The 21,537-nt window shown below is 44.1% G+C and overlaps 1 protein-coding gene across 1 annotated transcript in view; it reads left to right on the top strand.

Annotated features, from left to right (window-relative positions):
* ATP10A (ATPase phospholipid transporting 10A (putative)) overlaps positions 1 to 21,537 on the top strand; it is a 1,009,168-nt gene that overhangs the window by 985,371 nt on the left and 2,260 nt on the right. The window lies entirely within an intron of this gene.

Here is a 21,537-nt window from a genome sequence, read left to right as displayed (position 1 = left end):
CACTAAAAGGCCCCACAAATGTAGGAAATAGATCAAGAGTGCAACCTTGATGGCGCTGACTCCTGGAAGGTGGAGATGTGTCTCAGGAGCCCCAGGAGTAGGTAATAGTGGGACAAAAGCTGACCACAGCCAAAAAGGGCTCTCACAAGGCGACCATGCAATAACATACTTTGGCTTGCCATTGTGCGGGCTGCTAACCCTTCAGAGAGAGCAAGCCCTGACAGCATACAGAGCATTCTCATTCTGTTGGCAAGAATAAGGGGTCAAGTGAGCCAAAGAAAATAAGAAGCACCAACACGTATCCAAAAGCAGCAAACTATAGGTGCGGAAAGTACTCAGCTGACCCTTCCTTCCCTCCTTACTCGTGTGCTAGAGACGTATTATGGGTGATATGCCTGCATGCTCACTTTCAGGAGCCCTTATAGACACCATGGGAAGCAAGGGCATGCAGTGGCAAAGAAAAGGGATCTGTTTGATTAACACATACTCTGAGGGGCTGAGTTATCTGAAATAGCACATTTGTTGCTCTGTCAACTGGATTAGAAAAGGCAGAAGTAAGAAGACAACACCTCATAATGGCCTGGGACCGTTCAGTCAAGGTATGGAGCAGGTAAGACATTCTTGGTTGGTGGCAACAGACTGGACAGTGACATTTTGCCAGCATTTCTTGAGGTGTAGAGTTGCACTTGTGTGTGGAAGTGGCCCAGCGGGCTGATCATCAACGCCTGCAACAAGTCCCCTGAGTTTAAACTCCCTATGAGGAAGCAGTGAAGAAGAGAGGGACCCTGTTTAACAATAGCAGCTTACAGTACTCTTGCAGATCCCCCCCAACTCCCACAAAATCTTTCACACAGAGACCCCACTGGAGAAAGAGAAAGACCAGAGTCTCACCCACTCACAGACATCAAGGGTGAGACAGGAGTAGGGACCAGAAGCTGGACAGATCTGGTTGAAGTCAGTGAGAACAGCATCAAAGGCAACCAAGTCTAAAAGATAAGCAAGATGCCAGCTCCTAAAAGTCAAGTTTTTAAATCTTGCTCATCCTGTCATCGACAGGTAGTCATTTCAAACCCTCACTTGGTCTACACGTAGTGTTTTGGCCTAAGCACAACTCAAAGTTGTGCGAGTAATGTGTCCACATGCATTCAATAGCCATTAAGGAGTGGGTGGCAAAGTCTCATACACAATGAGCATCGGGCTTGATTGAAATTGTGTTTGTCACCAACTTCCAAGTAATCAAAAGAGATAAAGCTAGAGCATAAGAAGAAGTGCAGAAGGGAGAACTCCATGTTGAGGTGCTGTGTCTGGAGTTGGTAAACATCACTCTGACTGAAGAACTGACTGCAGGACTGATTCCTGCTCATGCACCAACCCCTCTTCCAGCATATTCTGAGTTCCCAGTGCCAACTCAGCACTGATCCTTATATTCACAGAAGTGATGACGACACTGTTCCAAAGGGCATCTCTTCCCTTTGGCATGCCATTGTACCCCACAGATCCAGTGGGGTTTCTAATGAGGATACTGCCAGGGGTGTTCAACCGGAACCAGTTGATCCAGTCACCCTCCTCAAGGCACGCTTCTGACCCCAGTTTGGACAACACTGGTGCCCAGTGACAGCCAGTAGCCTTTCCACTGATGCCAGCCCCAGTTCCTGAACATATGCCTCATACAAGGGCCATTCCGATTTCTCAAGTGCAAAGATTAATAGAGAAGAACAGATACAGAAATGACACTCAGCCCAGACACTTTAGACCACCATCTGCAGAGGTGGATTATTTTACAGCAGTCATCAGAAAGGCTGCAGAGCTGCTGGAATTGCCTTTTACAATGGAGAAAACCAAGTCTAACTGTTTAAAAGAGATCATCCAACCAGCCTGTGCATCCTCACAGCCTTTGCTTCCATTTAATAAAACACTTCTGGAGCCCATCGAGGCAACCTTGGCCAAACCCACTTCTGAACTGTAATGAACAGGCTGATCTCACCACTGTAGGCCAACAACTAGGAACTCCGATTTATTTTCCGCTTTCCCTTCACCAGAAAGCCTGGTGGTGCAGGAATCATCATGTGCTAAACAGAATCCTGGCACATTTTTCACCATACCTTTCAACAGGGGATAAAAGAAAATGAAAGCAATGGGAGGAGCAGTCTTTTCGGCAGGGAGTTTAGTGCTTTTAGTGCTTGAGTCCATGAATTGCTTGCTCATCAGATAAAACAATGCCATATGGGTGATTGTGCTGATGGTGGTTCCAAACTATCAGGGCCAATTGAAAGATACCTTTGCAGAGGTGGTCAGGGATGAACAGAGCACTGTGAAGCAGATTCTCTGAGCAGGTCTGGACACTGCGGATTCGGTGGTCAGAGCCATAGGTTAATCTGTGGAATTTAGAAGACCTGCCTGGCACTGCTGAACGGGCTTTTTGGGGCTATCCAGGCAAGTTAAAAGCACAGTGCCTCCAACTTGAAAAAAGGGTCCTAAATGTTTTTTCTGCCAGTCAGAAAAACATGCTTTTACTACTTGAGAAAAGATTGATGGAATTGGCGCTCAGCGGGGATGTTACTCGCAGTACTTTCTTGTTCTCTGATCCTGGACCTAGGGCCTTGAAAACGTTTCTCCCCAAAAAGAAATTCAAAATGCTTTCCCTAGCTCAGGTGCTTCATGTGCTGAGTTTGGAGGACTCTTTATTGTCCCTTTGCTTGGGGAACATGTATTCCTACATCACGATCTTGCAGCTGCACAGGAGGTGTCTGTAGTTCATGTTAGGGCCCTCCCACTTCCAGTGCATAGTCCTCCAGTTCCTTTTACATCTGCACCCAGGCTCTTCACCAAGGTGATGGTGGGGGGTGCTGCACATCTGCAAGACAGAGGATTTCAGTATCCCCATCCCAGCTTGAGTGACAGCTAATGGCTGGCTTGTAGCAGCTGGTGACAGATCCTTTGAAGTCACTGTGAAGTTATTACACTGCACACCAGGAATGGCTCAATGAATGAATGAATGAATGAAGATTTATTGCAGGTAAGACCGGCGTGGCCCTTCCCTTCGCAGCCACAAATCAGCTGACGGGAAGGAATCCACGCTGTACAAATTTTAATTCTAATATGATGTCAAAGCGCATAGTGCATTTTAAAGAAGTAAGCAGCCCTTTAGAATATAACATATTTATATACTTTCTGATCTACTACAGACAAATAGAAACAGAAGAAACAATTATATATGGATATGCAATCTTAAAAATAAATGCAAAAACATAAATTAGAAAATTGTATACACCCTGTATGTAATCCTCCAAATAACGAGGAGGTCTTCAACTTCTCTGACTGCAAAACTCTCATACTACACTACGCTGAGCAGTGTCTTTTACAGACTCCCTTCCAACAGCCTCTCCTCCTCATTTCTCAACAACTTTGCACTCCTTTTCATTAGAATCACTTACAAACTCATCATCACTCATCAACATAAAACTGTTATAACCTGTTGAATTATAGCTCACATTTACACCCCGATCACTCCTCTTTGGTACAAAGCCACTTTCCTTTTATTCCATTTGTTACCATTTTCCAACTCCACATATCCCTCTCCAAGTTTTTCTTACTTTGAACAGACCCCAAAATTTGGATAGTCCTCCAGACACTCCCCCATGCTTTATTTTCACCAATCACCTTCTTCAAAATCTCTTTTCTTCTCTAGTTTCCCCTCAATCATACTAGTCTTAAAACTATCATGTGTCGTCCAAGCCAGAATCAACTTAGAACCTGGTTTTCTACCCCTCATCTTCTCAAAAGGAGATAAACCAATTGCTCTGTTAACTGTAGTGTGATGCACCCACACCGTTTCATCTACCATTTTCTTGACATCTCTTCCACATTGAGTGGCCATAAGTATAGTACCTTTAACTATTTGGATGACCCTTTCGACCATCCCATTTGCATGGGAATTATACAATACTGTACGATGATGTATAACTCCACAATTATCAAGAAACCTCTTCATCTAATACGAAGTGAGTTGTGTACGATTATCTGTTATTAAAACATGAGGGAGCCCTTCCTTCCTCTTGAGGCACCTCATTCAATGTTTCTATAGTACTTCTAGTAGGGATTTCTTATAAAAAGTTGACCACCTCCCATCTTGATTGAATGTCATCCATAACCAATGCATTTTTCAAACTGTTATTTTGACCTTGCAGGGGACCAATAAAATCTAAACACACGAGCACTCCATGGTGATCCTGGATCCTCTAAATGGCCTTGCACCCATTGCACTCCAGTCTTCTCTCTTTTCTCACTTTCTTTATAGACAACACAATCTTCCACCCATTGAGATATCATGTCATCCATTCCCTGCCACCAAACATTTTCTCTGATTCTTCTCTTGGTCCTGGTTCGCTCTAAATGACCCTCATGAGGCAAGCAAAAAAATCTCTTTTTTTTTTTAGATATTCCGGTGGCACAAATTTGTCATTTCTCATGACCAATTTTTCATCTACTAATGTCAGTTCATCCAAAAGCTTCAGATATGGTCTCGGAGACTAAATGACTGTACTCTCTTTCCTTTTACTCTCTACTGTCATGCGTACTATTCCCTTGAGAACTGAATCAATCGCCATACCACTCTTCCAATCTTTAGCTGTAAAAGGTCCCACCCCACATTCTTCAACGTCTCTTAATCAAGCTACTGCTCCTTCTTGATCCTTGTTCAGAATGTTAATTTTATCCATGTCTTCCCAATCCACATCCACTGACAGCTGTGAAAAACAATCTGCTTATCTATTTTTCCAGCCAGGAAAAAATTCTTATTTGAAGCGATAATCTTGGAGCCTTGAAGCTAATCTCGCTAATCTAGCAGAACCTTTGCGTGCCCCACCAGGATTTAATACTTTAAGTAAAGGTTTGTGATCAGACCGTAAAAGAAAATCTATACCCCAAAGAAAAGTTTTAAAGTGTTCTACAGATTGTGCTGCAGCTAACGCTTCACTTTCTATCACCTAACAGTTTTGTTCACTTTCTGTCGGAGAACACAAAGCAAAAGGTACTGTTACCTCTTTTTTTACCTCGTAGTTGCGATTGAACGGCTCCTACCCTGCATGCACTGGCACTGGCAATCAAGATAGTTTTGCACCGGGTATCAAAGGGCGTCAAAATACCGGCTTTGCAAATGCCTTCCCTCAGTGCATCAAACGCTAACTTTTGTAAAAGCATCCTCAATTTCTCCTTTTTTTGTGCAAAGTTGTCAGAAAACTTGCTGTAATACTCTATAAGACCCATAAAAGATTGTAATTGGTCTTTATCACGAGGAATAGGTGCAGACCTAGTGGCTTTCAGCAAATCCTTCGTAGGTCTGAACCCTCCCCCCAAAATTGTGTGTCCCAAATAATCAATTTCCTCAACCAAAAATGTACAGTTATCTCTTTCAGGGTTAGCCCAGCCTCTTTGAGCTTATGCAATACTGACTTTAATACCAGATTATGCTCTCTTATTGTTAACCAAAATGTCATCTTGGAAGTATGTTACATTTTGTAGTACTTTAAAAACTCCTGACCTAATTCTTTGAAACACACTTGCAGCCGAGGACAACCCAAAAAGGCATTCTAGTGAACTGGAACGTGCCCTCCATCGTTATACTCTGAGTGCTTGGGATTAAGGGCCTCATTCTGACCCTGGCGGACGGCGGAGGCCGTCCGCCAGGGTACCGCCGCTGAATGACCGCACCGCGGTCAAAAGACCGCGGTGGCCATTCAGACATTTCCTCTGGGCCGGCGGGCGCTCTCCAAAAGAGCACCCGCCGGCCCAGAGGAAATGCCCCTGCAACGAGGACGCCGGCTCAGAATTGAGCCGGCGTAGTTGCAGGGGTGCGACGGGTGCAGTTGCACCCGTCGCGTATTTCAGTGTCTGCTTAGCAGACACTGAAATACTTTTCGGGGCCCTCTTACGGGGGCCCCGCGGCACCCCCTACCGCCATCCTGTTCCTGGCGGGCAAACCGCCAGGAACAGGATGGCGGTAGGGGGTGTCAGAATCCCCCATGGCGGCGCAGCAAGCTGCGCCGCCATGGGGGATTCTAAGGGCAGCGGTAAACCAGTGGTAAACCGGCGGGAGACCGCCGGTTTGCCTCTTCTGACCGCGGCCGAACCGCCGCGGTCAGAATGCCCTGCGGGGCACCGCCGGCCTGTCGGCGGTGCTCCCGCCGACCCTGGCCCCGGCGGTCTTAGACCGCCGGGGTCAGAATGACCCCCTAATTGTGTAACTTTATCTGATGGTAAGCATTCTTTAGATCCAATTTGGAAAAGTACCGACCACCCTAAAGCAGCGGCAGAAGTTCATTTGTATTCGGGAGAGGGAATGTATCTGTTACCACATATTGATATAGTCTTCGGAATTCCACACAAAACTGGAGCTTTCTATCACTTTTTTTTGTTATGACTACAGGAGAAACCCATGGAGAGGCTTCAACTGGTTCTATGAGCCCCTCTTTTATCATATCATATTCAGCATTTTTTTACCTCTTCCCTCACCACCACAGGTACTCTCCTTACTTTGTGTTTTACTGGATCTGTGCCTTCTTGTAATAATATTTTGTGTACCCTTCTACTCCCCCCAATTTTTCATCAAAAACTTCCTTCACTTTACTCAATATCTTTTCCTCACTTAAGTAAACCACCATTAACTCCTTGTCATTTGAGTGTGGGTCAATCACTATGTGCAAGTCATATTGGTGTACCCCACCCAATATGGGAGGTCCACACTCGGTCCACACTCGGCCACATAAACGTTTCCTTCGATACACAAGACCTGAATTCAATGTTGATACAAAGTATCCCAAAACATCTATTTTTTTAACCTTGATAACCTCTTGGGTTAATGTCGTAAGGTAACAAAGTTATTTCTGGCCACTCCTTTTTCCACATTGTCTTAGGTATTATTGTGTAGAGTGAACCGGAGTCTACCATTCGTTCCACCTCTTTGTCTGAAATAATAAAGAACGCCTTCGGTACAACATCTCTTCCTTGTTCCACTGTTCCAGGTTGTACCATTAGTACTCAATCTTCTTTGTAATTTTCCTCTGTATATTGTTCTATCAATGCTACTCATGACTTGTATCCATCCTTGCACATGCATGCACAGAGCTCTTTCTGACCGTACTTCCTACATTCTTTTTTCACTGCCAAACACCATTTAGCCTCACTGGTATGTGCTGAACTTCCACATCTGGAGCATACCCTAGACTTAGCTGTTTGTTGAGCTTTGTTGTATTGTTTGCTGGCTAGCCCCACATATCCAGGAGAGTCGCCTTTCTTAGATACAAGGGCTATATCACCTTCACTGTTGATATTCTCTTTTTTATTGATTTCTTTCATGCATTGTTCAGACTCCTCTACTATTTTTGCAAATGTTAGTGCATCCTGGAGTGACAGATTTGCTGCTGCTCATAAACGCTCTTGAGTTTTCTTGCCTCTGCACTGCAATGAGTTGGTCACAAATCAATTCTTCGGTCATTGGACCAAACTTGCACTTCACCAATAGTTCACGTAAACTTGAGTCTTCTAATGACTCCCCCACTTTCTGTGGTCTAGTGTAAAATTTATAATGTGACACTACCTGTTCTCTTCTTTAGCAAACCTTTTCCCCAAGCATAATTTTGCTTCTTCATACACATCCTCCATTGGTTGATCATCATCACTGCGTGTTTCGGGTAAATACTTAAATATATGATGTGCTTCGTTACCAATGGTACTTAACAACAACCCTTTTCTCCTTTGTGCAGACAAATTTGGACCATCTAATGCCACTAGGTAATTCTCAAACATATTTATCCATTCTTCCCATTGGAAAGATGTCTGTCCATGCTCATCTTAAAATGTAGAAGGAATGTTTATTGATGATGCCATATTGATAACAAACTGTGAATAATGTATATAAATATTTTGCTTTCAAATATATCTCTTTCAGACACAGAGAGTGCAACAGCTACACAAAAATACAATTTTGAGTCCCAAACGATCAGTAGGTTTTTTTTAAAAAGAAGAAGTCCTCTTTATTAATTTTTACCAAGCACTGAGCAAGTGCTAAGGTTCATCACTTTAATCCTGCACCTAGTACGTAGTTCTGGGAGCAAGGGATTGCCACACTAATGAAGCGTTCACAAGATGAGGAATCAGCTTGATTATGCTTAACTTTGTTTCCTTATCAAAAAATATTGTACATTTGAATAAAACGCTATACTTGCTTTTCCTGCCGTCATCAAACGTGCACAAGATCGAGTGCATGAACCTAAAACAAACGTGCGCACAAAATAAAGTGCGTGAAGGTGACTGGGCATGTCAGATTCAAAATGACACGCTCGGGTGGCAACGTGTTAAGCAAAGATGAGCGTGCACAGCACATGTAACGTTCATATCCATGGTGCACTCAAAGACGATTAATTTCAGGATTTAATCTAACCCCTTCACACTTCCTTTCCGATTGTGAAAATTACACGTTTCACAGCCTCCTCCTCCTCTGCAAGTAGGTCGAGTGGTGACTTAATGAGCTCACCACAGGAACACTCTCAGTCTACGATCCAATTTCAGCAGTGTTATATATGTGGCTGGCATTCGTCACTAAAATGAAGTAATTGCACTGTACCCCAGGAACCGCTCGATGAATAAATGAAGATTTATTGCAGGTAAGACTGGCGTGGTCCTTCCCTTCGCCAGCCACAAATCAGCTAACTAGAAAAGAATCCACGCTGTACAAAGTTCTAATTCTAATAGAATGTGAATGTGCTTAATGCAATTTAAAGAAGTTAGCAGCCCCTTAGAATATAACACACTGCATAGCTGCAGTTCGACTTAGGCTTCTCCAGCAATCTTCCGAAGACACATCTGAAGCCCTTGAAGTGCTCCATTATTCATAGAAGACAGTACTGTACAAAGCATTACTGAGTCGTTCCTCCTCCTCAGAAGACTAGGGAGATTCAGGATTGGATTTTTGTGCTTAAAGAGAGAGCTCAGATTGCAGTGCTAAACCTTCTCTGGCTCCGGGTCATCTGGCTTTCTGCATTCTGTTGGTCACTCACACATGCTGGCAAATAAGTGTTCTCCAATAGTGTCTCCACTGATTCCAGTATGAAGGCGATCCGAAGGGCGTAATAAGCATGCTCTCCATACAGACACCACAATGAAGGAGCTGGATGTCAGAGGGCTCTAGTCTCGAGAGGGGCAATGATTACACATCAGCTTGCTCTAACTGCAGGTAATCTGCCCAGCAGTGAAAACCTTCCTGCCCCTCTGTGGTTGATCTGTCCAGGTCATGAAAGACAACGTTTGGTGTAGGGTGTCGTCTTCTCTGTCAAAAAGCACTGAGATTGTGAGCCTGGTCTCAGAAGCACATGATTGACTGGTTGCCAATCATTTGGCAGGCTCCCTAAGTACGAGAGTTAGCAGGTTTAGTCAGCGTCATCCTGTCAAACCCAAATAGGTCTCCACCCCAATGTGGTACAGACCAGTTTTGCCCTCTGGGGCACCCCTCAGTTGGACCTCTTTGGTCTGTGTCCCCATTTTTCATTGCAGGGAACCTTGTGGATGCCTTTTGATTGATGTTCAGTTTTCTTCTACACTATGCATTTCCCTATGCCCTTTACTGTCCACTACTGCACAGGCACCTTGTAGCTAGGATTTGCCTAACTAAAGATCTCACAGCCCCAGGGGCAGGGATGTCATCTGTCCAGCAAAGCCCTGTGAGGATTCTTCCCTTGAAGACAAGGGGGAGCATCGCTGATAGAGTCTGGCCCGGGTACTTTACGTTTAAGCCCTGAAGTGCTCAAAACTGTTAGTCAATGATACTCCACACCATAATTTGCCAACTCATCACAGATGAATGTGGGATCAACAGGACTCACTGAACGCAGCCTAGTCCGTGACAAATTTTGGAAGGCTCCCCTCTCATTGGACAAGGTTAGCTAATGAGAAGAGGCAGCTGGATTTTCTAGTTATTGCTTCTCTGCCAAAACCTCCAGCTTATTCCTTGGCTATCATTTTCTCCCTCTTGTCACCTTCTGGTTCTACCTTCTACCATTGCATGTACGTATATTTGAATGTTTATGTGCTTGCATATTGGTGTGTATGTGTTTCAGTGCATGTGTGTGCTTGTGAATGGGTGGAAGTATGTATGTGCTTATGAAAGGGTGGATGTGAGTATTTGCAAGCACGTGTGCTTGTGAATGACTGGTTATAAGTATGTTCACCTATATGTCCTGATGAATTGGTGGAAGTGGGAATGTGCATGTGTGACCGCCCCTCATCTATTTAAATTTACCAGCTACCACTGATATCTGTTCAAAAGGGAAAGAATCTGCAGGAAGAAGTATCCATCAGAAGACCTATTTACTTATCTTTAGAATTGATATTTCAAGTGCTTAATCTGTCTAGATAACAATTCCTCACCATCTTTGTCACCTCCCCTTCTGAGGAATGCTCAGAGCAACAAAAGTAATAAGGTTCCAAATTATATTGCTGTACTTCATATCCACTGTTTAATTGTTGCTGACCTCATGGCTACCTCTACGGGCTCAGAAAAAAAGTGAATGGCAAACTTATTTCTGGGTGCATGGGTGACGATGTATGGCTCCAGTAATATCACATCCAGGATGTTGCCCAATACCAAAATGGAGTTGAACACCTACCGACACAGGAGAACTGTTGCAAATTTTCTGGAACCATTCTGGTACCTGGGGCGAGCCAATAGATGTGTAATTTGCATATTGAGTATCCAACAGAAAGATAGTTACCAAAGGTAAGTAACCTACTCTTCCACAATAGGACTTGAAAATGATGCAGAAAGATATCAACAAATTAGGAGTCAGAGTATATGTGTTAGAGATTAACCTCAGCAAGTAGGTTGACAATCGTGAACAACTCCCAACATGCATTCTGATGCTCGCAGAACAACAGTGTTATTCTCCAGGGAAAATGTGAAGACCTGGAGAATCACTCAAGGTTAAACAATATACATATCTGCAGAATACTTCAGTTAACAGCCCTTAATGGCCTGCAAGAGTGTATCTTGGATCTGTTTGACCCAGTGCTCAAGAGAACAGAAAGGGAACTGTTAAAAATAGACTGAGTGCATAGACTGCCCCTCTTAACACACGCTGGACTTTTATTCCAAATGTAGGAGTACACTTCTTTGTGGACAAGGAGGCTATGTTGTTCAAAGCACTTCAAGGAGGTCTGATATTCTTCCACAGCATACAGGTGCACCTGTATGATGAACTCTCTCCCATCATTCTTGAGAAACGAAAAGCCTTTAATCCAGTCATAGACATTTTGAAATCTAAAGGTATTAAATGATATTGGGGGCCAGACCTTTCAAATCGTATTCCTTGCAGGGGCTGAGAGCAAGTTTTAGCATGCCTTAAAGAGGCTCAGTCAGCCTTGGGACTTTGCACTGAAAAAGGAGATGACTGGTACTTAACAGAACCATAAGAATTGACAAAAATGAGAGTGGTGGTGGATCACTCACTGACTCAAAGAAAATCACCTAGGCAGGGACAAAGGTGAAACCAGCAAAGAAAAAAGGTATACAGCATCTATGCAAAGCTAGCAGGAATATAAAACAGGGCATCCAATCCAGCTGAGCAAAGGAAGATAGATGGGTTAACCTCACAAACAGCAGCGAACATTAGGAGGTCCTGATGTGCCCCGTTGAACTCAGCAAGGAAGCTAATTGGTGCCAGGGAGGGCCAGGCGAGGTAAGGTTTACTGAGAAATTGACAGGGCTAGTAACCCCAAGTTATTTGAGAAAACCGCCAGCTGTTCTTAAACTATTGAAAGTAAGCAGGAGATGAGGGAGTTAGGTAGTGAACCTACTGTGACTGAAGTTCAACGTAGATGTCTGTGGACGTTCACAAAGATTTGTTTCTGTTTGGTTTTCAAGTTAGGAAGATTTAGGGTTCAGGGGGAAGTCTTAAATAGGGGGACAGATATCCATCGTACTGTAACACAACTAAGGCTTAATCACAACCTACCGATATATGGATAGCAGATCTGATACCAGTCATGCAAACACACCCACATATGGCACTCCAAACCCTGAGATTGAGAGCAACAGCATACAGTGTTAAAGGCCTCTATAAACCAACCAAATGGGTTAGCAAACAGTTGTAGTTGTGGGACTGAGATCGAGAGCAAAAGCATTTGATGTTAAAGGCCTCTATAATCCAACCAGATGGGTTAGCATACAGTTGTAGTTGTGGAACCTGAAAGCAATTACCTTAGAGCATACATTAAGATCATGACGAACCCTAAGGAGTATGATGCAGTGGCACCAGAGAGAACAGTAGGGCTGGTGATCCTGTTAAACTTGCAGCACTCCTTTGAGGACAGACATACCAAGACAAGCAAAACAGGAAGGTGGGTGACTTAGGTGGAGTGTGAGAGGACCCTTATAAGGATCAGGAGTAATTCATCAAGCAAAGCATGCAAGAACTAGTAAAATGTTACACACCACCAATCCTGGTAGCACCATCTGGTAATGAATTCCACTCAAGACAGTTTGCAGCAGTGAATGAGGGAACATCTGAGATCTCGGTTTAAGGGAAGACCTGGCTTTAAGACACAGGGCTTGATTTTGAGTTTGGTGGATGGGTTACTCTGTCACAAACGTGATGGATATCCTGCCCGCTGTATTACGATTTCATAGGAATTAATGGAATTGTAATATGGTGGACGAGAGATCCGTCACATTTGTGACAGAGTAACCCCATCTGCAAACTCTGAATCAGGCCATTTCTTCTAAAAGTAGACCATCTCATCAAACATATGCTTTTATAGGTTGATTACTGCTAGTTAAGCACCTAGTACATTGGGTCGAGGAGGTGGACTAGAGATCTCATACACATTCTGATCATGGCCCACTATCAGTGTTGATATGGTATATGGTCAGGCTATACAAAACACCTCTGGGAAATGTGCCATTTAGAATGATTCCATTTAAAAAATCAGTTATAGGTCCATAATTCATGGAAAGATCAAGGAATCCCTGACCAGAAATGATATAGGTGAGGTGGACAGGACAGTGGCCTAGGACTCGGGGGCTATTGTAGGAGTGTTCATAAAGGAAGTGACACAGTAAGCACATGAGAGCAACAGAACTTGAACTGTTAATAGTCAAACATAGGGTGATAGCAGGAATTCACAACAATAACATCTCCAAGAAAATTTGGGGAAAACTAACCATGTTAAGAGGGCAACACCACATGATTGAGAATGACAGAGCTAAATATATATTAGCTAGGAAGGACACCTTTTTTTGTGAAGGAGGGAGCAAGCTATTAGCGAACAAATTGTGTTCACCACGTTCAAGGGAAATCAGGGCTGAGAAGTGAGGGATACAGATGACAGAAGAATGGAAACTACCTGTGTTTTACGGCTGCTATGAGAAGTTGGGTCATCCAACTTCATAGACAGAAATTCCAACCGATTTCAGATAGTTTTACACACACATTTTTGACCATATTTCCACCTAAACTACTGCCATTCACACCTGAGGTTTATAACAAATGTATTTGGGAATAAGGAGTTACACCCACCATGGCGGAAGCAGCAATCTTCTTCATAGCAAAATAAATTTTCACTAAAATCAGGGCTAAAGGATTAAATAGGTTGATACCCTGCTTGATCCATGTAGATCACGCGGGCTTCATTCTCAATCAATCAATCAATCAGACAATTTATTAAGCGCGCTACTCACCTGTTAGGGTCTCAAGGCGTTGGGGGGGGAGCTAATGTTCGAAAAGCCATGTCTTGAGGCGTTTTCTGAAGGCCAGGAGGTCTTGGGTCTGGCGTAGTTGGAGCAGTAGGGAGTTCCAGGTCTTTGTGGCGAGGTAGGAGAAGGATCTTCCTCCGGTGGTGTAGCGGTGAATGCGGGGGACGGAGGCGAGGGCGGAGCTGGCGGGCGGGGTTGTGGAAGGTGAGTCTGTCGTTGAGATAGGCCGGGCCTGTGTTGTGGAGGGCTTTGTGTGCGTGGGTGAGTAGTTTGAAGGTCATCCTCTTCGATATGGGTAGCCAGTGTAGTTCTCTGAGATGGGCTGAGATGTGGTTGCGGCGTGGGACATCAAGGATGAGTCGGGCGGAGGCGTTTTGGATGCGTTGCAATTTCTTTTGTAGTTTGGCTGTGGTTCCTGCATAGAGTGCATTTCCGAAGTCCAGTCGGCTGCTGACTAGGGCGTGGGCGACTGTTTTTCTCATTTCAACAGGAATCCACATGAAAATCTTGCGGAGCATGCAGAGGGTGTTGTAGCTGGAAGAGGAGACTGCGTTGACCTGTTGAGTCATGCTGAGTGCAGAGTCAAGGATGATGCCCAGGTTCCGTACTTGGGTGGTGGGGGTGGGGGCGGCTCTGAGGGATGTAGGCCACCAGGAGTCGTTCCAGGCGGAGAGGTTGCTGCCGAGGATGAGAACCTCTGTTTTGTCTGTGTTTAGCTTGAGGCGGCTTGAAGCCATCCTGCCGGCGATAGCGTGAAGTCCCTTGTGTAGGTTGTTTCTTGCTGTTGTGGGGTCTTTCGTGATGAAGATGATCAGCTGGGTGTCATCTGTGTAGGATACTAAGTTGATGTTGTGGGATCGTGCGATGTTGGTGAGGGGAGCAATGTAAACGTTGAAAAGAGTTGGGCTGAGGGAGGATCCTTGCGGGACGCCACAGACGATATCGGAGGATTCGGATAGGTAGGGTGGAAGGCAGACTCTCTGGGTTCTGCCGGAGAGGAAAGAGGAGATCCAGTCGAGGGCCTTGCCATGGATCCCAGTGTTGTGGAGGCGTGTTCGAAGGGTGTGGTGACATAGGGCGTAGAAAGCTGCGGAAAGGTACAGGAGGATGAGAGCTGCGGTTTCGCCTTTGTCGAGCATGGTCCTGATGTCATCTGTTGCAGCAATGAGTGTGGTCTCTGTGCTGTCGTTTTTACGAAATCCGGATTGGGAGGCATCTAGGGCTTCGCTGTCTTCCAGGTATCGGGAAAGTTGGCTGTTCACGATTTTTTCGATGACCTTCGCTGGGAAGGGGAGGAGGGAGATAGGTCGGTAGTTAATGGGGTTATCTGGATCTGCTTTGGGTTTCTTCAACAGGGCTTTGACGTCGGCGTGTTTCCATTTCTCCGGGAAGGTGGCTGTCTTGAAGGAGCTGTTGATGATTGCGCAGAGGTGGGGTGCGATGATGTTGCTGGCTTTGTTGAAGATCTGGTGCGGGCAGGGGTCCGAGAGGGAGCCGGAGTGGATAGAGGCCGTGGTGTTGATGGTGTCTTCATTGTTGATGTGGGTCCAGGAGCATAGCGGGTTGGTGTTGATTGATGCGTCGGGTTCTTGGTTGTCTGTGGTTGGCTGTGGATTTCTTCGATCTTTCAACGGAAGTGAGTGGCAAGGGATTTGCAGAGTTCCTGTGATGGCAAGGGTTCATGGTCGCCGGTCCTGGGGTTGGAGAGTTCTTTGATGATGCCGAAGAGCTCTTTGTTGTTGTGGGCATTGGTGTCTATTCGGTTTTTGTAGGTGGTTCTTTTGGTCCTGCGGATCAGCTGGTGATGTTTGCGGATGGCAGTTTTGAGGGCGGTGTGGTTGGGTTCGGTGGGTGCAAGGTGCCAGATCTTCTCCCTACTTCGACATTCCCGTTTTGAGGCCTGCAGTTCGGGGTTGAACCAGCTTGCCTTGGGCCTGTGGTGGGAGTCTGAGGGTTGTTTGAGTGGAGCGAGGGTGTTGGCGCAGTCGTCTAGCCATTTGTGGAGGTAGGTGGCAGCTGTGCTGGGGTGCCGGGTCGTTGGGGGGGTTGCCTGGGTGAGGGTGGAGATCAGCTGTTCTGTAGAGATTCTGTTCCAGTATCGGCGGGGGGGCGTTTGGTGATGAGGTGGTGAGTGACCGGCTTCTGAAAGGAGAAATGGATGCAGCGATGGTCGGTCCATAGGAGTTCGGTGGTGTGGCTGAAGGAGACATGGTTGCTGGCTGAGAAGATGAGGTCGAGTGTGTGTCCTGCGGTGTGGGTGGGTGACGTGACGAGTTGCTTGAGGCCGAGGTTGGCGATTAGGTTGGTGGTGTTGATGTCGTTGTTGTTTTCTAGGTGGAAGAAAAACGACAAGTGGCAACACAAAAAAACCTTTCCACCTGATTGACAGAGCTAGTAAACCAGGCAAGGAGAAAGTTTCTATTCATAGATGCAGAAAAAGTATTGATATTCGTTGGATGGGTTTTAACAAAGGATGGATTGGGTATATTTTGAAACAAATTCATGGTGTAGACTCTGGCCATCTGTGATTCCTTCCAGGCTAAGATGAGGTTAAATAGCAGGGCTTCATACCAAATCAACATATGCCTGGCAACCTGTCAGGATTAGCCCCTCCCCCCCTTTAATGTTTGCTTTCTCCCTGTGTCCTTTTCTACACAAAAAACGGGGAACATCTGCTGCTAAGAGGAGGTACTTTTGACCAAGACACTTATAAAGCATTGACATTCACTGATGACATCCTGCTGTTGCTGATAAAAATGAACCAGTCTTTAATGGAATTGACGGTGGTACTGGAAGAATATAGAAGGATAACAGGCTCCAGATAAACCTCATCAAATCAGAGGATCTGCTTCTGGTCGAAAGCTAACCCCTTACTATCCAGCTGCAGTTTAAAACACTCTTTGGATGGTCCATAGACAATATCAGATATCTCAGCATACTGAGATCAAACCTCTCTCAGTGCACAAAGAGAAACTCTGAGGAACTTCTTACTTGTGTTAAAGTCATGCTAACGTCCAGGAGAAATCACACACTGCCTTGGATCAGTGGGTAGCAGAGCTGAATATTGCGCTCCTCCCAGCGATTTTAAGGATAATTCCACTGCAGGCCATAAGCATATATAAAGTTGGTTGGGACTCAACTCTGCTTCTTGTTATGTGTCTTATTTTTTCCTTGGCCAGTTGCTTCAAAGTATTTTTAGAAAAATGACCCATGTCTTCTTGGTGATCCATGTTCATGGTATTGTCAGCTTGAGTGTACAGGGTCTTTTTAATTTAAAAAAGCCAGGGAGTCTTGTGTGCTTCGTCTAATGGCATAGAGTCCCTTATATTATCCTGGGTCAGAATAGCTTCGTTTTTTGTCCAGACTACTACTAAGACTCCCAACTAAACTATGATATAAGGTGGAATGACTCTGAGAGGAACACAATAACTTGTTTAATTTATCAGAACATAACAAACCACCTGCTAGGGCAAGTGCCATGAGTCCCCAAAAGCCAGGAAGGCTGCAATCTATAAATGTCCCCGATCACACGGTACACTTTAGAGGTTTAGTAGGGACTGGTTGGGCATGTCGGACAATTACATACCTCTCACCATTATCACCATTACTTTGGTAACCCAGATTTTTGCCAGATTTGAGAACATTGGATTTCTGAGTCTGGAGAATATATATATCAGTATGAACAGAACCAAGCCAGGTTACCTTATCAGAAGTGGGAAAGAGAACTTAATGTTGTCCTAGACCAATGGTTCCTAACCTGTGGTCTGGGGACCCTTGGGGGTCTGCAAAGCCTACTCAGAGGGACCGCAACAACTTGGAAAATTAAATATTATTAGCAGATGATTAAAGTGTATAAATAAAGAAGCAGAATATAGAACTGAAAATTTTAAAACATTTGGTAAATGTGTAGGAATTTGCAATTTGAAGCTAAAAATGAAGGTAGTATCCTCAAGTTTATTCATAGGAAAGTGCAAGTAGATCAGACAGAATATAGCATGGACGATGAATGGCGTCCATTGAATTTAGAAAACTGCAACCTTCCCAATTAAAGTTAGATTTTTTATGTTTGTAAAATAAATAATTTCATCATTTGCATATTTGTTTGATGAATGCTTAGTTGTGTATTTTTTATATATTGTTTTGTGGTTCAAATTATCAAAAATGCTTGGCCTCTGTCACTGGCTTCCAGGAATTATCCAGTGGGGGTTCCCAGATTCCAATAAATATTCTGCAGGGGTTACCGGGTTCCAGTAATGATTAAGTAGGGGGCCACAGAAGTCAAAAGGTTAAGAGCCACTGTCCTAGACCATAAGCAGCAGAGAAGTAGAACAATATATTCATGCTCTAAGTTAATACTATTCTAGGGAGAGGTATTGTCTGGCATTTCCCAGGCCACCGGAAGCGTTCTAGAGAGATGCCCAGCGATGATCATTTTAGGGAGACCAGCAGGACAGAAATATTTTGTAAACTCCACCAGGGGTACAATAAAATGCCCCCTACTCTTACCAGCAAAACAGATGATCCTTGCATTAGAGACCAGAGCTTAGCCCCGCCATATGCCCACTGTCTTCAGAAGGTAAGGACACTATTGGGTCTTGAGAAATTGGTGTATGACATAATCAATAAGACCTACAAATTTAATAACTTGTGAAAAGCATCTCTAGACTACCTTAATTGCAATAACAGGCACCTTACCTGCCAGAAACTATTGCGAGTCTTAGGCTTAATTGAAAGTAACCAATACCTTCCCTTTAGAAAGACTGACCAGACTAAGTGATCTTGTTAGGGATTAGAAAAAGTGGGTTGGTAAAGCTCTGGCCTGGTAGGTCTTATGAGATTTTAGGGTAGGGATGGGGGACGTTGGGTTAAGGGGGATGTATTTAGGTGGCATACCCAGCTTATGCTGTTTAAAAGTTCAAACGAGAATAAAAACGATAAAATCTTAAAATGTGATGAAGTCAACATTGAAATGTTTGTTTTCTTTTCAAAAATATTATGTCATTAATATTCCAAATAATTACTTTCCAGACCTAAACATAGGTATTTTATGACAATGGCCTCGTGCTAATGAATCTTATGAAAGCTTTCAACAGTTCCAACTATTAAAACACTTTGCCTGCCTCTGAAAGAAATTGAATATTAGAAGGCAATAATCTTTGATACTGGGCTACTGCCATAAACAGTCCAGTATGCCAATGTACTGCCCCTACCTGTCCAGTGAATGATACAGGACGGGTTATTGACTGGGCAAGAAAGGATTTGCCTCGCTCTCGCCATCACTTTCCTTGAGTAAGTGCATTAACTGTACAGGATTGATGGGAGTGTAGCCAATCTATCTGTCCTATTGAATTCCAGACATTCCCTTGGCAGTGGCAAAGCTGACAAAGCCAGTGTACTTTTTAATAAATCTGTCTGGGAACATTCTGAACGAAATATGTATCAATCCAATGAGAACTGAAAAAGACCTATTAGGATGATTTTATTCATGTTTTAGAAGTAGTGTTCTTCAAGGACCAGACCACTGGTTCCAAAGCCTATTTGGTTGTTTACCACCGCCTGCTCTGACTGACAGTCCCCTTTTCTGTGAAGTTGCAGGCTTAAAGAGATAAGCTCTTAGTAGTAAGCTAAGTTGTGAAACCCACTTAGCAGTCAAACTATACTGTGAAAAATCCATAAATTCATTGACTTCATGATGGTGAAGTTGAGTTTTTGGAGGATGTCGATGTGAGGAGAAATTCACTTTTCTGAATGTTCCAATGGAAGAAGACAAATCTTATCACATCTTTCCTCGAGAGATTTGGCCTGGATGGGAGCACAAAAGTTTTCTCTCGACTTGATTGATGCTATGTAGATCGGCGAGTGAGATGGGTGAGAACCATCAAGTGTTGGAGTATTTAGCGGGAAAGATTGGGGCTAAAATGATGGTATTAAATATCTCTCTGCGAGTCCGATTTTCTCAGTAAAGAGTTTAAGGAAGCTGTCACATAGAACTGAATTCACAGGTGACCAGTGTTCCTCATGATCATGGTGATTAGGGAGATGTTTGATATACTAGACAAAAGAGGCTAATTCGTTTGCTGTGGAAGGGCTTATATGGTCTTGCATATACCTTGATTTAGCCTCTGCAAAAATGCACTTGCGTCCCTTTTTTTTTAAGATTTGGGAGTGCCAGGGTAGATTGTGACTATTTCCAAATGTTTGGGTTTTCCTACAATGGGTAGTAGATTCCATCCAATTGTAACTAGCACCTTCATACATATAAGAAGCCTGTGTGCCAAAAGGATGGTGCAGTGTCTCCATTCCATACCTGGGGCAGCAGGTGTACACTTGGACAAGACGTCTGTGTCAGGTGAAAAGCCAGAAAGGTCCTGTGGCGAAACCTGTAATTAATCAATTTCAGTCTCACCCTTCCATCTCTGTTGACACACCTGCTCCAAACTGGACCCTCAGCTCAGTTTCCTATTATCAGCTGACCTTTTACTTTTAACTATTTCTGTAATGCAGCTTTACAACAGAACAGTGATCATGTTTTCCTCTGTTAGTGTTCTCATAACTCTGATTTCACCAGCCCAAGGTTTGACATCAGGGCAAATAAGGTGCAGTCTGGTGCACTGGTATCAGTTCCTGCCTCATTGTCGTGGGTCCGGAACACTGCTTAAATGATTGCGTTCCTCAGCTTTCCACAGCAGATAAGTACAATATCTCCTCCTGGGATTTTGGGGTTCAAATCCTTTCATAGATACCATAAAAATCTCGTCCTGGGATTTTGTGGTTCAAATCCTTTCATAGATGGCATAAAAATATCTTTGTCAGATCTTCATCTTGGCTCCCATCATGACTTATCAGCCTTTTACTCCTAATGCACAGTATATCAGAAGGTCATCAGAGAAGTGGGGCTAAGTTATTTTTGGTAAGACCGATATGGATTCCTAAAGTGGTGATGTTCCCCTAATGTAACTCCCCTGACAGAGGCACTCTCCCAAGGGATCTTCCTAGAAAAAACACAAAAAGTGCCAAAAGAAATAGTGATTATTTCTTGAGGAACCAGCCCTGGAATCATTCATGGGGTCGATGCTTTTCCCTGATGCTGGTCTCATCGTCATCAGAGCCAGTCTCACACTGAAAAAATATTAAGCCAGAGTAAGCCAACACCATCTGCTGACACTGCACATGTGGAGGTGATCTGTCAAGCCATGCTGGACATTCTCAGGCCGGCTCTACTCCCTTTGGTCCACCTGAGGGTGGTCCGGGTGCTCTGGGTTTGGTGATTCTGGCATCTTCAACTCTGACCTTGACACGACTACTGCCTTCGACGTTGGAAGACATCCGTGTGGTCAAAGACATTTTGACTGATTTAATGACAAACCACATCCCTTGGCCCCAGGAATTTGCGTTTATGGGTGCAGATGATCTAGCACTGTCTGAGACAGTCGGCGGCAGCTCAGGGGATGATGACTCCGTAGGCTTACACATGTCTGTGACTAAAAATAACTTTCTGAATCAGGCCCTGTGATTACACGTATGATAACTCGTCTCCCAAGCTTTTAGGGTTCTTATTAGAATTTCTCTATTCGCCTGCATTTGTTGAATGGTAATGATACATACACGCTTGTGTTTCCTATAATAGTTACTGATAACTGATGCCATCTATTTGTAATTGGTCCACGTTTTTTTCTGATGCCTATAAGACATTTAAATGCATGAAAGGTTTGAAAAGCAACATAATAATGTCAGACTTCTGGAAACACTAAATAGCTTCATGTAAGACTTGTTGACCAGTGGTTATTCTTTAATTA

Source organism: Pleurodeles waltl, chromosome 8, assembly GCF_031143425.1.
Source record: "Pleurodeles waltl isolate 20211129_DDA chromosome 8, aPleWal1.hap1.20221129, whole genome shotgun sequence".
In the NCBI taxonomy this organism is placed as follows: Eukaryota; Metazoa; Chordata; class Amphibia; order Caudata; family Salamandridae; genus Pleurodeles; species Pleurodeles waltl.
Note: the sequence above shows the minus strand (reverse complement) of the source record. Positions and strands in the feature narration are given on the sequence as shown.